We start from the raw sequence: 24314 nt of genomic DNA, 5'->3' as shown, positions 1-24314 counted from the left end.
TTGTAACACATTATCTAGACAATCCATTTTCAAGATTATAGATCTACTTGATTTTAACCATTTTTAGAATTTTAAATTTTATAGTTAAATATGAAGATAGATTTTAAGATAATCCTGATAATTTTTTACCCCAAAATCATGTTATGATAATATTTAGAGGCGTGCCTAATTGGATTATTTAAGGTTGCAACCTTATTACAATATACAGTTTTTCTGAGCTTGAAACCCCAATTTATTTTCTCACAAACATAATGGTCAATGCTAAGGATGATTTGAAAGTTCTCTAACGTCAAAAATGCAATTTCCTTGAGTTTTGAAGTGACACTTGGCTTATTGTAATACAGCACAAGGCTCAAATTCTCAACGGTTTACTACTCCCATTCTCGAAGAGAAACTTTCTACCCGTCCAAAGCCATACATAAAAGATAGGCACCTATGTGGTCTGAGAGATGGCTGGTAGTATTGGTTTGGAGTGCTCTAGTGACGATGTCACAAAAAGCCTGTAGCCCATCTCATGCATTTCTGAAACCCTCTGATTTTTCGCTGCGCATCTCTCTTGTGACCCATCATTGATCAATTATCGATGAGGAAATGGCTGAAAACCAGAGAGAGGAGAAAAACCTAAAGAAAGGGAGAAGGTAATTAGTGAGAAGAAAGGGGGAGAAAAAAAAGAAAACGAAAAAGATAAAAAAAAGCTAGCCGAGACAGTGAAGGCACAAAAGCAACCGTATAGGGCACCTGATTGAATCCTGCTAGCTTGAGAATAAACACCACCAGTATGAAAGGTCAGATAGTTGAAGAACAGGGGTACCAGTATGAAAGGTCAGATAATTGAAGAACAGGGGTAAGCAGCAAAGCCAGAAACTTGAAGGAGTTGCATGAAAAGGGAAATCTCGGGAGGATACTGTCACTACATAGGCAAGGAATCATCCACTGTGCCTCCTGTAAGGCATTAATTAAACACAAGAAACTTTGACAGAGCTCCTAGATAATAATTGTGAAGCCAAGAGAACCAAAGTTCAATAGCAAATAGTGGTTTCGCTTCAAATCCATCGATGAATGGGCAAGAGAGAGAGAGGTCGCCAAAAACCAAAGCTGAACAAAAATCTCATGAGATTGGGTACTCAGCAAGAGACTGCCAACCACTCGCCCGCCTTCCCACCTTTTGTGACCATCTCATAAGAGTGCTCCAACCTATCCATTTAGACCGGATGGCTGGAGGCACCCAGACACATTACGTTTATCTGGTGCTTTTCCATAATCTAATATCTCCATACAAAAATGCACCTATAGATGTACTCCTACAAAAGTACTTCAACATGTAAAGTCCTTGCACACTTAGAACACAGAGCTGAAACCCAGTGTGGTCCACCTCTATCCTTCCATATATCTGCAAACTCATCAGGCTCCAACGGCTTTATTTCTTCATGCTGCTTCCTCTTCTTCTTGGATTTGATCTTCTTCGCATATTTTCCGGCCTTCTTCCTCTTCTCCAATGCATGAATCTAAGGAAAAGACGAACAAAACATTCAATCTCAAAGGTCATGTTGTTGTATCATTATAATCAAAATTATGGACAAATACCAAAGTAGAAAAAAGATTATGAACAAATTTCCTTTTTTTTTTAAACATTTCAATACAAGATTACAATATACATTCACAGATCTGTGAATAATCTATAGAAGATTGACGATTCATTTCAATGATAATGAATAGTTCATGAAAATCGATGAACACATAATAATATGATTTATTTCTTTTATGTTTCCCATAACATTTGCAATGCTGGCAACGATGCCCATGGAGTTCTAAAGTGCAAATTTACAAATTCACAATTCCCAATAGTTTTAATGTGAACTAAGTCTGAAAACAATCACCGTTGTAAGTTATCTATCCAAGATATATTATGCTCTTGGACTTTCAGTTTCATTTGTTTACGTTTAAGTTTGGAATTGGCAAGGTTTATAAAACCATTGAGTCAACTTGGTACCTCCGGAGTCAGCTTGGGCACAGTGGGTTACTTGAGTGAGTCGCCCGGTACCATACCGGGGGGAGGGGGAAGAAGTGAAAAAGAAAACAAGGTTGTCTTTTTCTCTTAAGTTTTTTAGATAAACAATTCATACAATGCTATTAAACCTCCAAAATCAATCCCCCCCCCCCCCCCCCCCAACCCAATATGTTAATGGTGGGAATGGAGGGTGGGACATTATGTTGAGGCAAAACTAAGTTCATTGGGTCTAAAACTATTCTTAATCAAATCTTCTAATAAAACTATTCTTAATCAAATCTTTTAACAACCTACTTTTTATCCAAAACTAATTCATTTGAATCAATTTGAGATTTTGACGAGGTTTACTCATAAAAAACTAGTGTTTCTTCAAACCTTAATTATCAAATTTGCTCTTCTTCCAATTTCTATCTCTATTAAATAAAAAGAACTTGGAATTTGTTCCAAATTAATTGTATTTAAGCACTCTATCAAACCCCCATATCAGTTTGCTGGATGAAAACTAAAATAATGAAATCGGGTTTCCAAATTTCAGGGATTTTTTAAATCTGAAATGAAAAAACTCCAATTTCCATCAAATTCCTTCAAATTTGTCCCAAAATGTTCTTGTCATTTTCTTTCCAAAATGCTTCTTTGGTTTTTATTTTTTGATTTTGATTTTGATTTTGGTTCATATCTCCCGATGTTTGGTTAATTTTTCAGCCATTTTCTTTCCAAAATGCTTCTTTGGTTTTTATTTTTATTTTTATTTTTTGGTTTTGGTTTTGATTTTGGTTTTGGTTTTGGTTTTGGTTTTGGTTTTGGTTTTGGTTTTGGTTTTGGTTTTGATTTCGATTTTGATTTTGGTTTTGGTTTTTTATTTTGATTTTGATTTTTTATTTTGATTTTGATTTTTTATTTTGATTTTGATTTTGATTTTGATTTTGTTGATTTTGATTTTGATTTTGATTTTGATTTTGGTTCTTTGGTTTCCAAAATGCTTCTTTGGTTAATTTTTAGCCATTTTCTTTCAAAAATTGAAGTTTGGTTAATTTTCAGCCATTTTCTTTCCAAAATGCTTCTTTGGTTTTTATTTTTTGATTTTGGTTCATGCCTCCCGATGTTCAAGAAGACGAGGACAGCAACCCAGGCAATTGGGGGTCCCAACTGTCTCGGCAGCCACTCTGTACGAGAAGTCAAGAAAAAAGAAAAAAAAAAAAAAAGGCCGGGGGGGGGGGGGGCGGGGAAATATTAAAAATTTTCAAATTTGCATTAAAAATGAGAAACATTGCTAAACACAAAGTAATATTTTCAAAGTAGCATTATAAATTAGAAACAAAACCAAAGCTATATTATAAATTCTCAAATTTGCATTATAAATTAGAAACATAGCCAAAAATATATTATCATCATGAAAATAGCAAACCTTTTAAAAAAAAAACACTCATGAAGTTTCATTATAAATATAATTCCAAACTTCAAAAATTAACACAAGAAAACGATTTAAAAAAAGTATAACATTACAGAATACTGACAAAAACTATGAAAGCCAAAAACACAAACAAATAAATTTACTAACTTTTCAAAAACCAAACAAAATAGGCTTGAACTTACGGTTGCCAAAAGCTCTCTTTTGCAACCACTTTAATCCCCAAAAAGTTCTGGTCGAATGCCTTTCAATTTCGTAAGAAATCAAAAACTTTGAATTCAAACTCAATCCTTAAAATAATCCAATTTTGAGCTAAAAAAAGTAGTTCTTAGGGAACAAACAAAGTACTCTAGGTCTTTTTTGGGGGGGAGGGGCAAAGTGCCCACAACTATTTCCCCTTTTAAAGAGAAGGGGACAGGATTACACTTTTAAAAGGTGCCTCACCGCTCAGGTGGTGCCTTGGGTGTAGTCAGCCACCCAGGGTCACCACCCTGCCTTGAACCACATAGACCCAGTGCAGGGCAGCGAGGTCCCTAGCCACCTGGGTAGCCCGCCCAGGCGGCGGGGCTGCTGACTCTTTGAACTATGGTGCCTCCTAAAGTATGAAATCAATTTTGATTTTTATTTTCTGATATTATGTAATTTTGCATGTCTTTTAGCTATTTTTTCTCTGTTCTTTTTTTTTTGTTTTTGATTGGATTCCTAAGCAACTTTTTTAAACACTGGAAATTGGTGATGGGAAAAGAACCATCTTTGGGAAGAAGTTTGCTTGCAGGAAATACCATGAAAAGAGAAGTACCAATGAAGGCTTGTGATAGCAAGGATTTAAATGTGAGGTGGCTGGTGTAGGACAGGGATCTCGTTAGAGGTGGTGTCCGTGCTTTAGAAGCAAAGCCTCAAAGAAGATGAAATCATTGAATTCACCAATATGCTGGCATCATGCCCAATAGAAGGATATCTAAGGCTAAGCAACACTCTTGCGCTTCGTGGTTATTCAATTGGGGACTTGGAATCCCAGTGGCAGCATAAGGAACTACATGAAAAGGGATACCAAGTTTGCAACTTGGATAACCCCATGGACAGGTACAATCAAGAGAATGGGCTCTAGCGAGAGATGGTTAGGGTAGTACGTGCCATGACATGACATCTACCGTCCATTCCCACCAGGTCCCAAACTCACATTCAAAAAAATGGCAGGTACAATCAAAATAAAATTTGATGGTAGTGTAATATGGACAAGCTGGAGGTGGGGGTGTCATCAGGGACCACATTGAGAGAGATCTCAAAACATTCTCAGGCACCATTTATGCATATAATTCTAATGAAACCCCTGCTCTCTTCACAGGCTAAGATGTTTAGATCCATGTTTGGAAGACATTGAAGGGGACACCGAATGTTACCTTGTGGGCTATTAGAAGTGTACACCTCCCATGGAGACCGGACAACGTATTTTTATCAAGTCTTCGATATCATCAGCAACACGAGGGCATCCTTCAGACACAAGATGTCAGGCCAATGAGGTTGCTGGTTCCTTGGTTAAAAAGGGTGTTCATCAGACACCCCTCATTATTTCGAAATTCGAACTTTATTTTGAACAGGCCCATTTTTGTCGAGGGCTCATTTTTGTAAAGGCTCCATACTCGTGCATCCAGTCTTGAGTTCAATTATGTGGTTTCTGTTTGCTATGTCATTAGGAAATAGAAACTGTGCGTTTTTCGCAGCTCTTGGCAGGGCAAGCCTAGTTCAGCTGGAGTACACATAAGGCTTTCAGTGATGATAGACCCTCTCATGATTTATAATCTCACTGAACATTGTTTTTTATTAATTATTGGAGCTTATAAATCAGGGTTTATTTTAAATTTAATCAAGAGAATCTCTCTATGAAGAAACAAAGATGAACATTATAATCGAAAGTTCAACACCGTGATACTTGAATGTTGACAAAAGATAAAGTCGAGCATTTTCTTGATGAGAAATACAAGTACATGTTGCATGATACCTGTTTCGGAGATATATATATATAGTGGGTTCTCATACAATGTTTGCCCCCCAAAACTGCCACCAAAAATCTTGACGGGATTCAAGCAAAACCTGGGGCCAACCTATACATGTCAGAGGTCCAATCCAAGTTAGTAGAATGAAAAATCTTAAATTCTCGAATAAATTTTTTTTTTTTTTTTAACTGTAAGTTCTTGAATAAAATTAAAGAAGGAAAACTTCCACACCTCTACAAGAGTCAATTTGTCTAGGCTGCCACGATTCACTTTATCAATTTCATTGTGCGGAACAGAAATCTGAAAGTCAAGAAGGGCCCTTAAAGCAGGACTGAAGAACAACTTATCTATTTTCCTTTGTAATGAGTAATTCAAAGCAGGAATCAAGCTTCCAGAGAAAACCAGTTCTTTTCAGATTCAGAAACTAAGAAGCATAGTCAAGGTGGACCAAAATATCCATCAGCCAATGGTTTTTTATATCTATTTTACATTGGTAGCACATCTGTTTTTTGAAGCATAGTCCATTTTAATATCTTTATATCACAAAAACACAACAATTGTTCAAACTTCAAAATGCAGCCCAATTATGTCCATTTATTCGCATTAACTTACTTTCATCCTTTTTTTAATGTTTGACCATTCATGCAAGGTAAGCAGCCATGCCAAGAATGCAGTAAAATTTGTTCCGTTACAGGAAACTCAGCCATAAGAATCATAAAGCCAAAGACAAACAAACGAAAATTGAACCAGTCAGTGATAGACACTCCCTTTCGAAATAGAGATTTCAGCTCTCAAATGAAAGCGAAGTATTACAAAACGATGCATAAATTGAAACACGAAAACTTTTAGACATGAGGAGGTCTTTGAATTTGCTTCTTGTACGAATGGATATTCTAGTGTTTCTTCAATATAGATAGCACACCATAATCACTAAGGTAGTTTCTTTTCTTTTTCTTTTTCTTTTTTTAATTTTATTTTTTGATTGGTGCTGTATTTTTTCAATTAAAGACGAGTAACAGTTCTGAGAAAGAAAGCGGCATTCTTGGTAGAAAGAGGCAAAGAGAAAACTTGAAAGCCAATGTTCTCAAAGAAAAAACATTGCAAATTTGTTCTCTTCATATGTAAGAGTGCTTTCTTTGAAAGGTTATCAGACCTCTTCCACTGTAGGTATTTTAATTTCAGGAAGTACCATAGCAATGTTGAGAAATCGCGCAACTTGGTTGTTACATAGGCCTAGCCAACAACAAACAAAACAAATGATCTAATTTTGGAGTTTAAACCATAAATACCAAGAAGCAATCCAAGTGGCATGCCCAAGGGTGTGCACATGTGATTAAATACACGCATGCACACACGAATGCAGCACACAGCCATTAGAGTACTACATGGAGAACAAGAAATGGTGCTGACTATATAAAGCAAAATCAATCTAAAAAGAATGAGCAGCAGAGGCTATTAGAGTTGAATTCACATTGACTATACACATACTAATGCTTGATATACAAGTTGTGGAGAATTATAAATCACATAATAAAATAATATTTTCTCATTATTAGCACATTATATAGTCTAAACTGCATGATAACACTACTGGCAGTTAAACACTGCCATACCATGAATGTATCACCTGATACTTTCGAAACCATATGTGGTTGTCAAGGATGGAGAAAGCAAAAAGACATGATCATGAAAAGGTTTAGCTTTCTTGTGATCCTTGGGTATTCCAAATATCTGCAAAAAGGAACGTTCAGACAGTGAATAATGATAAATGAGGTCAGAACAGCGAACGATTTAAGCTCAGTTTCACCACAGCACTGGATTATTTTGAAAAACCCAGGGTGCAAAAACATTTGATTTTGACTTGAATGAATCTTAAAAGAACGAAAATCAAAGGGAGAAAGGGAAAACAAAAGGATTTAAAGAGAAAAGCAAAGACAATAAGCGTAAGAGAAAACGCAACAAGGAGAGATGGGGACAGGATGGAGGATGGTTCCCAATCACGAGAAGATAGCACCTCCTCCCAACGCCTCAATCATACGGCTTGGCTGCTCTTGTTGATTTTTCTGTTACCTATTGGACGTTGAAGAAGATATAGAGTGAGAAGAAGGGAAACAGATATTGCTGGGTTGCTTCGAGGGAACCCGATACCTCCAAAGGCTTACACGATAGTGTAGGGATAACAATCAGATGATCCCTTATTTATTCATTCATCTCTTAAATAGATACACATTACAACGTTAACTTCCTAATGAATAGGTCAAACACCAACAAAATAGGAGTTTTACACATAAAAAGGCTAACAAAAAGCTAACAACTCAACAATAAGCAAAGGATGAGGGGGGCTTATTCTCCTACAGCTTCATGCACTGTAACATTTCCCCCCTTCTTAAATTTCACCCTCGCCCTAAGGGCAAAATCTGGAAATTGTTTCTTAATAAACTCAAGATTCTCCCATGTGGCTTCTGCCGGTGAGAGCCCTTGCCAATTGATTAGAACCTCTTGCTCCCTCTTTCGCAACCGACATTACAAGATGGCTTGACGGTTAAGAGTTATCTTCTCATCTTCTTCTCTCACCGATGGTAGTTGAGATTGAACAATAACCTTGGCTCCAATCTTCTTCTTGAGGAAAGAGACGTGAAAGATTGGATGAATTCGAGAATTAGTCAGCAACTCTAATTTGTATGCTGCAGCTCCAATCCTTTGCAAAACCTTGAACGGGCCATAATACTTGGGAGAGAGTTTCAAATTTTTTCTCATAGACACCAAAGCTTGCCTATATGGCTGCAACTTCAAATACACCCAATCAGGTACCGAAAACTCTCTCTGTCTGCTTAGAATTGTAGATACGCTTCATCCTTGCTTGAACCTCCGTGATTTTCTCCCTGACGTCTTTGATAATCTCATCCCTAGCCAATAACTCTTGCTCAACTATAGCTACCTAGTTGTCCCAAGTACATAAGCTAAGAGAGTAGGTGGGGGCCATCCATACACCTCTTCAAAGGATGTCCTCCCAATTGATGAATACCAACTAGTATTATAATAGAATTTGGCCCATGTTAACCACTTGGCCCAGTTCTTGGGTTGAGAACTTGTAAAACAACGTAGGTACAACTCGACCGTTAGATTTACTACTTCGCTTTGACCGTCCGATTGGGGATGATATGTTGTGCTGAAATTAAAATTGGTGCCATTTAGTCTGAACAACTCTTGCCAAAACAAGCTTGTAAATGGCGGGTCCCTATCACACACAATGGATTTAGGCATTCCATGCAACCGAAAGATCTAATCGAAGAAGACTTGAGCAACTCCCATGGCCGTACATGGATGAGAGATGGCAGTGAAGTGTGCGTATTTTGATAATCGATATACTACAACAAATATCATGGATTTTTCCTTTGAAATAAGCAATCCATCAATAAAATCCATCGCAATATCGTCACATACTTTGCTTGGCACGAGCAATGGTTGTAGAAGACCGGCTGAGGCGAGATGTTCCACCTTGTGACATTGGCAAATATCACGGGTTTGAATGTACCTCTTGATTTTCTGCGTCACACCCTTTTAATAAAAGTTGGATCGGATCCGGTGGAGAGTTTTTGGAAGCCTTCATGAATGTTGATTATATCATCAACAAGAGAAGAATCTTCGGCCAACTAAATTCTCTCTCTAAAAAACAAAATTTCATCTTGAATTCTCCATGGCCCACAGCTTCCCCATCTTTGACTAGTTGTACCAACCTTTTTAAAGTTGGGTTAGTTTGAGTCTCCTCCTTGATTGCCTCCACCCTATTTAGTATAAGTCGAGAGATGGCTACAATTTCTCCTTGATGCTCGCCCTTTTCTTCTCTTTGGAGAGAGCATCAACTACAATATTCTCTTTGCCCTTCTTGTATTCAATGACAAAGTCGAATCCCATCAAGGTAGAGCCACCTTTGTTGTGTGATAGTTGTGATCTTCTGGCCCACAGATGCTTGAAACTTTGTTAATCTGTACGTAACACAAGCTGCCTTCCCAAGAGATAGGGCCGCCACTTCTGCACCGCAAGAACAAGCACTAAGATCTCCTTCTCATACGTAGAGAGCAATAGATGTTTTCCTTGAAGGGCATGGCTGTAAAAAGTAATCAGCCTCTCCTGCATCAAAACAGCTCCAATGCTCGAACCTAATGCATCGCATTCCACGATAAACATCCTTGAAAAATCAGGAACGGCCAGTATGGGTGCACGTGTCATCACCTCCTTGAGCCGTTGGAATGCCTCTTCCACTGGTGGGCTCCATGAGAAACAGTCCTTAAGCATTTTAGTCAAAGGACCGGCCATTTTGCCAAAATCTTTGGTAAATTTTCAATAATAGCTGGTCAGACCAAGAAAACCACGCAAGGCTTTAATTGATTTGGGCTTCGGCCAGTCCACCATGGCTGCTATTTTCTCTGGGTCCACGGCTACACCTTCATTGGAGATGATGTGGCCTAGGTATTGAACCTTCTCTTGGCCGAACTGGCATTTTTCAAGCTTGACAAATAATTGGTGAGACTATAGGATAGAAAAGGTAATCTCCAAATGCCGCACATGTTCTGCCTATGACTTGCTGTAAACTAAGATATCATAAAAAAAGACAAGGATAAAATTTCTCAACTGATGTTTAAATACCTCATTCATGTACTCACAACTTTGTGAGTGAGAAATTAGCAAGGAAAGTGGGATTGCAGCCAGTCTTAGGTGGCCGATTTGAGGTAATGGTGGCTTCTGGAGAGAAGCTAGCAAGCCTAGGTAAATGTAAAAATGTCCAACTTAAATTTCAAGGAGTCGGCATTACGAAGGCTTATCTGTTCCCAAAAATAAGGTTGTTAGTATTCCCCAAATAGTGTGTGCTGCTAGAAAGGAAAAAGGAGGAGTTTTGTTGCCTTGGGGACCCCACAATTACAGCCGGCCACCTCTTCCATCCCTACACAGGTGCAACAACTCCTGGAGAAATTTAAGGAGTTGAATGAACCTAAGGGACTACCTCCTCAACAGGCAGAGGATCATAAAATCCCACTGCAACCAGGACAAGATCTAGTTTGTGTTAAGCCGTACAGATACCCGCACTACCAAAAATCAGAAATTGAGAAATTAGTGGCTGAGATGCTATCAACCGGGGTAATCCACTCAAGTAATAGTCCATATTAATCTCCGGTTCTCTTGGTTAAGAAACACGACGGTACATGGCGAATGTGTATTGATTAGATAAGTTCCCTATTCCTATGATCAATTAGCTTTTAGATGAATTGAATGGTGCACGATTCTTTTCAAAGCTGGATTTACGCTCTGGATATATCATCAAATTAGAGTACATCCCAGTGACATTGAGAAGACGGCCTTTAGAACCCATCAAGGCCATTACGAATTTTTGATAATACCCTTCGATCTCACTAACGCACCCTCGACATTTCAAGCCTGTGATATTTACCAATGTCATAAGGTGGAACATCTTGCCCCGGTCTTCTACAACCATTGCCCGTGTCAAACCAGGTATGGGAAGATATTGCAATGGATTTTATTCAGTAGAAAGCTGAACCAATTTGCACATTTTATCTGGTTAACATACCTAAAGTCGCTGTGACCCAAAGACCACCATGAGCCAGGAATGCCGTAAGGTGCAGGGACTGTTTCCGGTTGACTCAGGGAAAGAAAACTAAGATAAAATGGCAAATTTGTTTAGAACACTATCGAATAGAACCACTTCTGGTAGTCCTCATAATAATACTCTACGAGTAAATAATAGAGAAGAAATAATAATAGATAATACAGAGAAACAATTGCAAAACTAGAACATCCCAAAGGTCCCCACAAATGATATTTATAAAAAGGGAACATTTGAGTTTAAAAGCAATGTTTCAATAAAAACGATTGAAGAAACTCTTTCAGTTATGGAAAATCAAGATAGCTTTCAACTCTTTTCAACTAGAATTTTGCAGATCATATCAAAAGGGGTTATAACTATCTTCATATACGTCTTGTACAAATAGTAGTAAAACCATTAACTAGAGAAGGACTAAATAATTTGGTTTTACTCTGTCTAAAAGATAGTAAACATAGAAGATTCAATGATCTATTTTAGAGATCGTTAAGTCGAGTGTTTGTAATGGACCTATATATTTCAACTGCTTTTCAAATTTTTCTGTGTCCCTATCCGATCCAAATTTATTAAAAGTTCTAACTCTTAACCTTAAAACTCAAGGTTTTGACATCGACCCTGAGTCCCGGAACTTGGCTTTTGTTTGTAGAATTTGTTATAAGGTCATGAACACTCTTTGTCCTAATGCAAGATTAATGGATAAAAAGGGGCAAACAATATTTTTTCAAACTAATATGGAAAAATCCAATCTTGTCACGCCTAAAGCTATATATGCTGGAAACAGATAAACTTACCTGAAAATTGGTCTCTACAAACTGAGACTCGTTTACCTATTCCCAAAAATAAAGAGCCAGAACAAATAATTGAATATCCAAATGGAGAAATTGAAATCCAATTTCCATCCCTTAGAAGAACCAGATTGAGTATTCCAAATATTGTTTGAGCTACTAGGCTGCCTGCCAAGAATACTGTACCTTCAACTTATACTCCTTCTAGAAGTTCAACTTCTTCAGTACCTCAATCTAATTATGAAAAAGTGCATGATGACAAAATCATTTTAGAAGGATTAAGAAAAAATGAAAAACAGGTACAACATCCTGTTTATACTGTAAATACTCCCAGCTCTTCTCAGACTGAGCCTGATGAGCCAACCATGTCTGAATTTGATTTCGAAGTTCTGACAATTCAAACCCAAGATAAGTTTGTCATAGATAAAGAATGGGTAAAAAGAGATTTTTTGTCTGAAGAAAATAGACAAATAAGGGAATGGTTCCTCAAAGAATTTAATGAAAGACTGAAAGAACTCTTTCATATTAAATTTAATAAATTCATGATACAACATCAAACAAATATAAAATTCTTTAAATGGCTTAGGTATATCCTTAAAAAGGAAGGAATAAAATACCCAGAATTTCAGGATAATATTAATACTGTCCAAAACACCTTTCAAAACTTTCATACAGTAAAAGGAGAAAGCATTGAAGCTATCCATCCTCCTGAAACTAGTCTAAACCTAAAAGGAGAAAAACAAGAAATAAAACCTTCACCTTTCAAAATTGGACCAAAAGATTCTGACAACCAGATGGCTAAAATTGAAGCCATACCCCATATAATATAACTGAATAAGAAAGAAGACAATAAAGAATTGGTAGATGAGTTGATGAAAAGATTTGAAAAATTAGATATTAAAGGAAAATCAAGTAATGTCCAAGTACTTCAACAAGACAAAAGTTTTTCTGACCTTGAAATATCTAAAATAGAAGAAGCTTTTAAACCAGAAAGCTTGGACCTTAATAGGATTGACTATGGGAGAAAAACTAGGCCTGTAGCCCCAACAAGAATGTATTATCCAAAGCCCACTCCTGTAGATCTACAATAGAGGATGACCTCATTACTATTTCAGTCTCCTATTCAGGACGATCCATAGTAAATTGGAATATAGATGGGATGTCTTAGAATCAAATTCTCGATCTCATGAAACATATGACTATATATGCCACCGCATGTAAAGCAAGTGGAAACCAAGACCACGAAATTGTTAAAGCCATATATGCGGTTTTACTAGATGGCTTAGAGGATGGTGGGATCTTCATATGGACGAACAAGCAAAAAATCAAATCTTAAATGCTACTAAACAATGGGCTGTTAAAAATGAGGTAGGACCTGGACAGGTCCTTGAGAATATAGTTACTGATGGAGATGCAGTAAATACTCTATTATATACCATTACACTTCACTTTGTGGGAAGTACGGCCCTTTTATCAGCCAGATCTGAGGATCTACTTTCAAATCTTCGTTGTCCAACCCTCTCACATTTCAAATGGTATAAAGATGTATTTTATTACAGACTGCTATCTAGAGAAGATAGTAAAGCTCACAATTGGAAAGAAAAATTCATTGTTGGACTTCCTCATTTGCTTGGGGAAAAAGTTAAGATAAGATTGAAAAATAAGCATGGAGGAATTATTCCTTATTCTTTGTATACTCTTGGAGAATTATCAGTAGAAATTTGTGCTGAAGGTCTTGCTTTATGCACAGGCTTAAAATTGAAAAAACAATTGGAGAAACAAAGAATGACGGGGAAAAAAGTATTGGGAGATTTTTGTGAGCAATTCGGCTTTAACACAATACCTACTTCCAAGCCCTCTCACAAACAAAAATATAGAGACTCTAGAGATTCTAGAAAGACAAAGTCTAGATATTCAAAAGGAAAGAAAAATACCTTTCCTAAAAATTTTTTACAAAATCACTCCTTTAGATAGAAGGGAAAAAGAAAAATACCAGTTTGCTATAACTGTGGGAAAGTAGGACATTATAAAAATAAAGGTCGTATGAAAAAGAAAATAAATGCTTTAGAAATAGACCTTGAAATAAAGAAGCAATTATTTGATATCCTCTTTATTAAATGAGATGATTCTGAATAATCTTCTGATTCTGATGAAGAAATGCTCATCGGAATGATAAATGATGAAGAATTGATTTTCTCCAGTTCAGATTCTGAAACAGATTCTGAAGATATTAATTGTCAGTGTAATTTCTTAAAAGGCCTAAACTTAAATACCCTGACCAAGAAAGAAAATCTCATAATTGACCTGATTGATAAAATAAGTGACCCTGAGGCTAAAAGAGAAGCCTTAATTCAATATATCAACATGGCCAAAGAACCTTCAAGTTCTCTTGCTCCTAAACCGACTCTTGTTCCTACTAATGAAGATTACAGCTTCACAGATATTTTGAAAAGAGTTCAAAATAAAACTCAAAACCAAAAAGAACCTACAATTCATGATCTAAAAAATGAAATAAATGAGGTTCGAAATGAATTGAGAACTCTAAAAACTAGAGTACAAATTCTTGAAATAGCAACCACTAAAAATGAAAGTGGAAATGAGGAAGAAAGTCCTGAAGAAGAATTTAATAATGAGATGCATGATTATAATCAAAATCTGTTACCACCTGAAATGGAAGATACACTCCCAAAAGTGGTAGACGATCCACAAACTTCCAATAACTGTAATATGTTGAGAAAAATACAAGATTATAAGTATGTCAACCTGCTGGATAAAGTAATAACCCAAAGGTGGTTTACCATCATAAAAATAGTGGTACAAAAAGAGTTCACTTTTCAAACTACTGCTCTTATAGATTCAGGAGCCAATCTAAACTATATAAATGAAGGACTAGCTCCAACCACATATTTCAGCAAAACAACACAGGTTTTGAACACTGCCGATGATAGTAAAATGATAATAAAATATAAACTATCTGATACAGCAGTTTGCAATAATGGTGCATGCTTTAAATTTCTTTTTATAATGGTTAAAGGATTAAGTCAGCCTGTGATACTTGGAAGTCCCTTCTTAAACATGCTTTACCCCATTCGAATTGATAATAATGAGATAAAAGCTGATATTGAAGAATATGAAGTAAAATTTGACTTCATTGATAAACCAATAATTCATGAAATAAATAGTATCAAAAATAAGATTTCTACGAAAGAAAGATTTCTCTTTTCATTTAAAAGAAGAGGTTAAGTATAAGACTATTGATGAAAAATTAACATCACCACAAATACAAAATAAAAGTAATAATTTCAAAGCGATACTTGAAAAGGAAGTTTGTGCAGAAATCCCTAACGCTTTTTGAAATAGAAAGCAACACATAGTGGAACTTACTTATGAATCAGGCTTTAACGAACAGAAAATTCCAACTAAAGCCAGGCCAATACAAATGAATAGCAGACTCCTATAAATTTGTAAAACTGAAATACAAGAACTTGACAAAAGACTAATTACGAAAAGTTCTTCACCCTGGAGCTGTGCAGCTTTTTATGTAGAAAAAGCTTCGAAGATTGAAAGGGGAGCCCCACGCCTTGTTATAAATTATAAACCCTTGAATAAGGTTTTGAGATGGATTCGCTACCCTATTCCAAATAAAAGGGATCTCCTTGATAGACAAGTCAACGCCTGTATTTTCTCAAAGTTTGATTTAAAATCAGGATATTGGCAAATTCAAAATATAAAAGATAAATATAAAACAACATTGAATGTTCCCTTCAGGCATTATGAATGGAATGCCTTTTGGATTAAAAAATGCCCCTTCAGAATTTCATAATATTATGAATGATACTTTTAATCCGTATACTAAGTTCATTATTTTCTATATTGATGATGTCCTCGTATATTCTGATAATATTGACCAATATTGGAAACATGTAAATATATTTTTTAAAGCTATAAAAAATGCCGGTCTAGTTGTTTCTGCTAGAAAAATAAACCTTTTTAAAACAAAAATTAAGTTCCTTGGGCATAATATCTTTCAAGGAAGGATAATTCCTATAGATAGAGCAATTGAATTTGCTTCTAGATTCCCTGACATCATAAAAGACTAAAAAAGAATCCTCAAGTTTGGACTAATGAGCATACCATAGCAGATAAAAAATTAAAACAGAAGGCCAAAGAATTACCTTGTTTAGCACTATCCAATCCTACAGCTTTTAAAATTATAGAAACTGATGCTTCTGAAATAGGATTAGGAGGTATATTTAAACAAAAAATCCTAGATGAGGAACAACTGATATGTTTTACCTCTAAAGCCTGGAATCCGGCACAACAGAAATATTCTATTGTTAAAAAGGAGGTCTTAGCAATAATACATTGTGTCACGCAATTTCAAAGTGACTTGCTTAACAACAAATTCCTCATACGGATTGAATGTAAATCAGCCAAGGACATTTTAGAAAAAGATGTCAAAAATCTCGTCGCCAAGCAAATTTTTGCTCGATGGTAAGGTATTCTTTCTGCTTTTGATTTTGATATTGAACATATTCAAGGGAAAAATAACTATCTTCCTGACTTTTTGACTAGAGAATTTTTGCAGGGAGGGAAGGAGAAGCCAAGAGTCGAGAATACAATCGATGGATATAGTCCCTAGCTCAGGAAAAGGCCTGACATTATATAATAGCCTAGGAAAACACCTGAATACAAATAGTTCTAGCCCAGGAAAATCCCTGGCTTCCTCATCAAATCCAAATGCTTTAATAAGAAAGCAAGCTCAAGAGATTCAAATATCTCCCCCACAAGCCCCTTTGAGCTCTAATAGTCCAAACCCTGATAGAACTTTATTTCTTGATACAGCTTATATCCCGCTGATCATAATAGAAAATGAACACAGGGAAAAAGACCCTGCTGAATTAGCCGCTACTCTTGGTGATTTTTCTGTTACCTATCTTGGACGTTGAAGAAGACATAGAGCAAGAAGAATGGAAACAGATATTGTTGGGTTGCTTCGAGGGAACCTGATACCTCCAAAGGTTTACACGATAGAATAGGGATAACAATAACATGATCCCTTCTTTATTCATTCATCTCTTAAATAGAGACACATGACAACATTAACTTCCTAATGAATAGGTCAAACACCAACAAAATAGGAGTTTTAAATAACAACCCACATTACAATGTTCACTTCCTAATTAATAGGTCAAACACCAACAAAATAAGAGTTCTAAATAACAACCCACATTAAAAGGCTAACAAAAAGCTAATAACTTAACAATAAGGAAAGGATGAGGGGGACTTATTCTCCTACAACCTCATGCACCGTACCACTCGAACTAGGAGACTGCTTTATAATAGTTTCTCATAATACATGGGAGGATCTAAACATCTGATACCTTTAAGAGGGCCAAGGCTACACCTCCCCATGCTTGGCACCATAGGCTCACGGATATAGGCTCTGAAGTGTGATTGCTAGACAATCCTGCTTGTCTAGAAAACTTCTCATTGATTTGTATCAATCTCTCATGCATGTCTACCAGACTTGCCAACCTAGCATTCTCCATCTAGCGTCAAACTCAGCCTCGTATCATCTTCTTTGGGTGCGTAATACTCTCTCCCTATCTACTCAAAAACCTTCTATTTTAGTACCTTTTTATGTTTAGTTACCTCCATCTCCTTCTAGATCTACTCCTTAACAACCATAAGCACCCTGCCAAATAGTTGTCCAGCACCTCAAATTTTTGCTAGATAATGCTTCAGGCGATTAATGTCGCATGTTATCTCCCTCTCACAAAAATGACACAAAGCCCACCCCTTCCCTTCTTAGTAAGCTTCTTCCATAATGCCAAGCTGGATCCTCCCTGATCATCTCTTGAGCCTATAGTATAATATAATTAGAAAATCCCAAAATATAGAGAAAATCACTACAACATAGTCAAAAAGATTTTATTACAATGGCATATATTGTTACTTCATTAAAAATTTCTTTTGTAGTAAACAGTACTCTAGTAAACATCTTAAAGAATTCATTTAAACATTATTTATTTAAATTTAGAACAAATTTCATAACTACCAAAAGAAACTTATACTAAAATCAAATGCATGACATTATAAATTGATTCATTAAATATGAAGTATTTGAATAATCCTAATGATAACAATTTAAAACATAATACTAAGTCATAATTATTGATTGAGTACTAGGGATGGTGTTCCTCAATTAGATAAGACTGAGTATTATATATTTAGGAGCGAGATCCTCTAGTGAATATCCAAAGTTCCAGAGTGTAAGTTTGTGAATTCCTCAACTGCGACTGAGCCTTATCCCAACTCTCCTTGCCATGTTACAACCTTCCACTTAAACCAAATCACCCCTCCTAACCGATGTTGTTCTAGGTCGACGTTATATATGACCGGACCACCTAAGTCCCTTTTTCCTTATTTTATCGCCAATTGGCGCGCTACCCTAAGTTCCCTTGAAGTTAATTCATTCTGAATTCCATCCTTCTTTGTTTTCCCACTCATCCTAAGAGAATTTGATCATGGCTAGGATGGCCTCATAGTTGAAGGCAACTCCATTAGTGTCATTTCCGAGGTAGAAGCTAGGCTTGGTTATCCTTGGCATCTAGATGTCATTTTTCAAGAAATTATTGTGGGAATTAGAAACTTAAGAAAACAAAACCTTGCCCTCTTAGGGAAATGGTGGTGGCGCTTGGACACCCAAAGAGAAACACTCTGGGCCCAGGTATTACAGAATTAGTATAATATTCCAAACCGTACTTCGATTCCAGAGACAAAACCTTGGGCTAATGCTTTAGGTGTTTGGAGGTCCTTTAATGCCACCCTTGAATTATTCCGGAAGCTCATCAGATTTTATCCAAGAGAAGGAAAGTAGAGTGCGGTTCTGAACTGATCTATGGATAGGTCATGCCCCTTTGAGGAACTGTTATCCCTCTCTATTCTCTATTGCGGTTGATAGAGAGGCTACCGTAGAGGAGGAGTTCAGACTGGAAGGAGGAAAAAGAGAATGGCATCCATATTTCAGAAGGAACCTTTTTTAGGGTGAATATAATCAATTATTTTCACTCTCCTCTCTGCTCCACAATACCTTTATCCCTATCCACGGTAGAGATACGTTGGTATGGTCCCTTGTTCCTTCAGGGGACTTTATAGTGGCTTCCTTCTACAAAAAACTCATCCAACCTCCTACCTTCCCACTCAATCCAACCTCGATTCTATCACAAGTTTGGCAGACTATTGCGCCTCCAAAGGTGCAAACCTTCAACTAGATTGCAGGTTCTAACAAGGCCCTCACTATGGATCACTTACAAAAGAAAGGAATTCCAATTCCCAATAGGTGCATCATGTGCTTGAGTCAAGAGGAATCCAGTAACCACCTTTTTCATTGTAACGTCGCCCAAGATCTATGGAGCCTACTGTTGCAATTGTTTGGGGTTCTTTGGGAATCCCTCCAATAGTCAAAGACCTCTTCGCTTTGAACTTGGCGACGCACTGGCCGAAGGTGGGCAGAACCCTATGGAAAGCCACGATGGCAACAACTATTTGGATCATCTGGAAAGAAATAAATGCCATAATCTTTCAGGAACAGGCCCGTCTAACCCCTTCTCTTTTCCATAAGGTTATATCCTTAGTAACTTTCTGGGCGTCAAAACATCACCTTTTCAATGGTATCCCAACAGACTCCTTCCTACCACAGTGGGAGTATATTCTCCTCCACAAACCGAAGAAAAAGAAAGTTATAAGAGCCTGGAAACCTCCCCTCCAAGGAGCAATCAAATTAAATTTGATGGTTGCTCTTTGGGAAACCCAGGCCATGCAGGTGTGGGAGGAGTTTTAAGAGATCACCATCAGAACATACTTTTTACCTACTCTGAATATCTTGGCATCCAAGATTCATAGTTCGCTGAATCAATGGCCCTCCTCAGAGGCTTACAGAATTTCGATCGATCTTGGGGACAATTTCTATTTGTGGAGGGTGATGCTAGAAACATTATTTCTTGGGCATCTAGGACAGCTACTCCCCCCTGGTATATTATGTGTATTTATGATGAGATTCAGCAACTTTGCAGGGATATGCCCGTCTTATGGACGCATATCTCCCAAGCGTCGAACAGGCTCGCGGACCTGCTGGCCAAGGCCCAAGTTGAAGAATAGACCCTACCACAGTTGGGGTTGAGTCGGCTGCAGAGCATGCACACTACAACAACCTCGTTCTTGGATCGAAATTCTTTGTGATGTACTCTCTCTACTTTCTTTGCGCATCTTCTAAATACTGTGTAAGGGAATATTCTTATAACCCCATTTTGTATAGGGTCAGATGACCTATTTTTTACCAGGAGTACCGTGTAGTTAAGGTACTCTTTGATTTTCTTTTACCACTTTGTATCTATCCTCTCGATCAATACAAATGTTAACAGTTATCAAAAAAAAAATTAAAGTGACCTTCAAACTAATTGGGTTAGAATCAAGTGAATTGACCGATATTTGGGTCAAAGTAGGAATTTGAAAAGACTCTCAAAATCATTCAGATGGCATAAGAATCCCCTTCAGCCCTCAATCTTTTAACACTTACTAAAAGACTTTGTGCAGTCTTGTTCATATTGCCAATTTTGTAAATGATGTAGCTTGTTGTTGGCACCTATGTTCGATTTGTATCACTTTAAAGAATGCATTAAACAATGTAGATTCTAACTGTAAATTCTAACCTTACTGTAAATTCTAACTTTAAAAAAAGGCTCCAAATCAAAAAAAAATATCAGGATCAAGATCTTGAAGATCAAGAGGATGGATCTATGAAGTTTTGGGTTCTCAATCCATCTTTCTAATGGATCTTGAGGAGGGCACACAGTAATTTGGGGCAGCCAGGGCGGCACCAAGAGCTGTCCCTTTCCAAATAAAATGCAAGAAATATAATTCATAGAAGGAAAAACTAAGAATGGAACTAAAATAAGTTTTTATGACTATGTTACCCCAAAGAACAAGCAGCAAGAGCAATTGCGCAGCTCCACAAGCTCATTTAAGGTCGATCCTTTGCTCGCCTTTGATTCCACCTTGTTATCTTTCTTACAATGTGGCAAAAAAGACACCATATTCAACATCAAATGTCGATACCTACAATTAACAAACAAATACACAAAACAGTGCATTGAAATCTCGATATCACCAACCAAGTATTGCAGAATATTTGCACTTAAGAAGAAATATTTATATTCATGAAATTTGTATTACCGATATATGATTCCCCATGAACTTGTGACTAGGACCTTCTCTTTGTTTCTGAAAGCCGAATAAGAAATATTTTCACCATTGCCCTTCTCCTTCCACCCAGGTAAGGATCTTTTAGGTCATTGGAGAGCTTCCTTCTCTGTTTTATCAGTTGAAGAAGGCTCCACTTCTGCTTGTTTACGTTTCTTCCCCATTTAGTTTGACTTTGAACTAGAATAAGAAAGAAAACAATTCACCATCATCATCTGGACCTAATCCCAATTATTTGGGGTTGGCTAAGAAAGAAATCAATTAGAAAGTCTAAATGTAATGTGTATATTGAACTACTTTTGGTAGACAGGAAATCAGAGAACAGAAATGATTTAAGTGTGCCTGAATTTATCATACAGAAAAATGCAACTGTGGATATTTTTGAAAGCAGAATTCGACGGGTCTAATTAAATTTGCTAAATATCAACCGTCAAGCTTATGAGAAATACCAACACAGGTAAACTTGAAAGTTCATGGTACTCAAGAGTGTGAAGAATAACTAAGTTAGAGCTATGAGAGGTCAGTGTTGGGGGAGTAAACCATACAGATATGTATGGTACTGAATACACAGCTGGCCATCCATTGTACATTCTCAACACAAAAGTTGGAGAAGAACTGTAGTTCCTATTGAATACCCAACACTGAGACTAGGGTTCATCTACAACTTCCACAATTGAACTAATGTTCATCTATATGGTTGTTGCTGACATTGAAACTCTTCAAAAACTGGAGAATGATTAGTAGCCACCAAGTAGTCTCTCAAAATCCAACACAATAGAGAAAGAGAAGTGGATCTTTTAAGACTCTGAGAGAGAGAGCATTCCGTTGCATCAGAATCATCACTGCAATGGTAGCAATCTCAGTTGTAAGAGCATAGAAACAACAAGAACAATGAATTTCCACTGAAGCTAAATGGAATACATGAAAACCTAAAGCACTTGCACTTCACCAGTAGTCAACTACATGAGCTAAATACTCATGATGAAAACATAAAAATCCTAATCTGCAAATGCTATCCACCATCAGTCATAGCATAAAAACACAACAGGAAAAAGAATAAAAGCAGGAATTTCAAAGCCTACTCACAAGCTTATTCCTACGAAAATCACAAAAAGGAAATAATACATGATAAGATTGTTGTACGAAAGAAGAATGAAAAGAGCAATAATCAAGCAATAAAGGTTTTCATAAAAATAAAAGTAAACACTAGAATAATTAACTTGTTTTAAGGGAAGCCTACAGCCAAGATAATAAAGGCGAACAAGGAAGAGTTAGGGTTTTGAACTTTGATCAATATATAAAAGAGGGAGAATTGCAAAAAAAAAACCCCAAGAATACACTGTTCACTCAACTTACCCCCACCCAAACTTTTCTTCACACTTTTTTCCCCTTAACGAGCCTTCTTCGCAAAAAACCCCCGAAAGCAAAATGATAGAATTTTTTGAACGAAAATGCTCTTACCGTACAAAAAAAAATTCAATTGGCGGTCCCAAGTTGCCTATTGCCGGAGCGAAGAATAACAACACCGGACCGCTTTGAAATGATTGCCGGATCGCAATAGCCACTACCTGAGCGAGATCAAACAATGCAAGAAACAACAACGTCGGACCGCTTTGAAATGACTGCTAGATCGCAATAGTCACTGCCAGAACGAGATCAAACAATACCAGAGCGCACTGCCACACCGCCAGAGCGATGTGCTCCAAAAGAGTATTATCGGAGCGCATGTAGATATATGTATTGCCGGAGCAACACACTAAACCGTCGGATCGAAGTGGCTTACTGCCAAAAGGGCCAATCTGACTGCCGGAGCGCTTTGGCTCCAAAAGCTTGTGTGCCAGAGTGTATTTTTATAGTGCCGGAACACGTGGGAAAAGCTTTTAGTACATAGAGAAGTATTTTGGACCTTTTTTTACTTTGTAAGTTAAGGGAATAGTATATTCTTGAGGGTTTTTGTAATTTCCCCTATAAAATATTGCTTCGTGAAAAGACTTGCGGAAGACTAAAAATGTTATGTTTTATGGAACCCCTTTCTCAGCGCATTAAGGAACTCCTGATACAGTATCTTTTCTTCTCAGCAAATCGCCAATGTTATATGGACACGGTTTCTACGTGGGTAGCCCGCATGTTGTAGAAATGCGGCCTTAGCAATAAATGTATTTTTAAAATATAATGTGATCATAACTTTTAGCGAATATATAATCTTTAACTTGGAGATTATGAATGTAAAAAAAAATTTGGAAATTAGAAATAATAATTATATTAAGAAAAACATTTGAACTTCGTTACACTTGTTTTTAGATGGACCACCTATTTGCATCCATCTTTAAGATGGATGCTTTATACCTCTGGACTGCATATTGTAAAAATGTTGTCCAACCCGCATCAAATAATTTTCCATGTTATATTTTAGGGCGATTTATGACTAAAATGTTCCTACTGTAGGAGGAGCGAGAGATATGAGAGAGAAAAATAGAATAGATTGAATTAGGCATAATTCATTTTAGATATGGGTTATGTTAGGGTGCTTATACTATGGAGTAATTTATCACTGTACTCAAAAAATTTTGGACACTTCTATACCATTGTTTTGTACATGGATAATTTTTTTTTAGTAAGGGTATTTCTGGTCATTATGAGGGGTATGACGTTATTCACATGGGGTGTAACATCACCCTCACAAAGCATACTAGATGACATCACACCCTTCCTAATGACCAACAATACCCTTACTAAAAACACTCTATGTACAAAGCAAATGTATAAGTGTCCAATTTTGTTGAGTACGATAATAAATTACTCCATAGTGTGAGCACCCTAATAACCCTTCAGATATTTCGCATAAGAATGTGAAGTTTTTCCTCATTGTTTTGTTGTTTAGTCTTTAGACTGGACCGATGGTGGGAGAAGACCATACCACCAGTCTAATTAACCAAGTCACAAGTTAGACTAGGTCGAAAAAAAATTAAAATTAAAACAAGAGAAAATACAAGGGTATGAACCAATTAATAATTTGAATTTTTTTTGTTTTTGAAAAGATATCTAATTGAAATGAAGAATAAAAAGTATGCCTTCATATGTTAATAAAAATGAAACCACCCAAAATCTCAATAGAAACCGTTTCTCTACAAAAAAACAAAGCCTCTTGATCTTGAGCAGTCTACAAGAAGCACCATCTAATATTTCTCTCCATATGAAGCTGTTTTATTTTAAAAAATTTACTTTGCATCTTATGCAT

The 24314-nt window shown here is 36.7% G+C and overlaps 1 pseudogene across 1 annotated transcript; it reads right to left on the bottom strand.

Annotated features, from left to right (window-relative positions):
* Positions 1–268: 268 nt before the first annotated feature.
* Positions 269–21159, bottom strand: LOC18446911 (ribosome biogenesis protein BRX1 homolog 1-like; annotated as a pseudogene). The gene is made up of 10 exons (XR_016045152.1): positions 21050–21159; positions 20791–20932; positions 10997–11081; positions 9449–9738; positions 8277–8348; positions 7985–8191; positions 7038–7141; positions 5642–5710; positions 5416–5518; positions 269–1505 (listed from the first exon to the last, which is right to left on the bottom strand). The product of XR_016045152.1 is annotated as a ribosome biogenesis protein BRX1 homolog 1-like (transcript).
* Positions 21160–24314: the final 3155 nt, after the last annotated feature.

This window comes from Amborella trichopoda, chromosome 12 (genome assembly GCF_054954075.1).
Source record: "Amborella trichopoda isolate Santa Cruz 75 chromosome 12, AtrichopodaSantaCruz75HAP2 v2.0, whole genome shotgun sequence".
NCBI lineage: Eukaryota > Viridiplantae > Streptophyta > Magnoliopsida > Amborellales > Amborellaceae > Amborella > Amborella trichopoda.
Note: the sequence above shows the minus strand (reverse complement) of the source record. Positions and strands in the feature narration are given on the sequence as shown.